Here is a 1,023-nt window from a genome sequence, read left to right as displayed (position 1 = left end):
ACCTCTGGGGGTCTTACTCAGAATGTCAATGAAAATGTGAAGTACATTTAACAGGGAATAAACACTAAGGAAAGAATATCTAATGGATACATTTCAAAGGAATTAGAAGATAACCTTGGATAGAAAAGAGAGTAAATATGTAGATATTGTACATACTGTAAGAGATAATGGTAGGCACTCCATTTCACAGTTTCTATACCTGCAATCTTCATCAAATTAAGCCGAAGACGTTAGGGATCCAGAGGCCAAAATGCTGAGGAAAGGAATTCTGTTCCCAAATCCGAGAGGTGAGACTTGACGCCTAGCCTTTGAGATTATGCTTGGTTTGGCATTGCATTTATCAAGATCCATTCTACAATTACTTCCTTTTAATTTTTCACCCTTTCTGTGACTGAGAGAAATCTCTATAACAAACTAAACAAAGCCCTAAAATTAAAAAAGAACAAAAATCAAACTAATACAAATTTTATAAAGAGATAAATAGCCAAATGGGTTTAACTAACGGGAAGCCTGAAAAGGGTGTGCTCTGGAAAAGCCGCGGGGCTACGAAGTGGAAGAAAGATTTCCAGGAACCAGAATTGGGCTCTTTCCAGTGCAGCTCTCAGGTAGTATAGGGAGGGGAGGGCGACTCTTTGTAAGGTCGTTTCTCCTGCGGGTTTGGAACCGGGCGCACTGTGACTGAAAGACGGTGACAGCAGCGGTCAACTGCGGTTTAAGAACCCAATTTGGGCAGCAAGGACTCTGCCAGCCCGGGTCCCGTAGGCGGTCGGGAGTCCAGTGTCGGAGTCCCGGGCTGCGCCCCGAGGCTGCCTCGCCTGGGCGCCCAGCACCTTCCCCGGGAGGCGGAAGACAGGCAGGGTGGGCAGTGGAAGAAGCCTAACTGCGTAGCCCTTAGAACACCATGAAACAAAAACCAAAACGCAAACTCGCATCTTCCGTGCTTAAACGGCTGCGGCGCAGCTCGGCATGCCCGAGGGGTCGCGGGGAGCCTCGGGGAGCGCAGGAGAGGAAGCCGGCGGCGCT

Source organism: Fukomys damarensis, unplaced genomic scaffold (assembly GCF_012274545.1).
Source record: "Fukomys damarensis isolate Sample0158 unplaced genomic scaffold, DMR_v1.0_HiC HiC_scaffold_18, whole genome shotgun sequence".
NCBI classification, from domain to species: Eukaryota; Metazoa; Chordata; class Mammalia; order Rodentia; family Bathyergidae; genus Fukomys; species Fukomys damarensis.
This window is presented reverse-complemented; position numbering follows the sequence as displayed.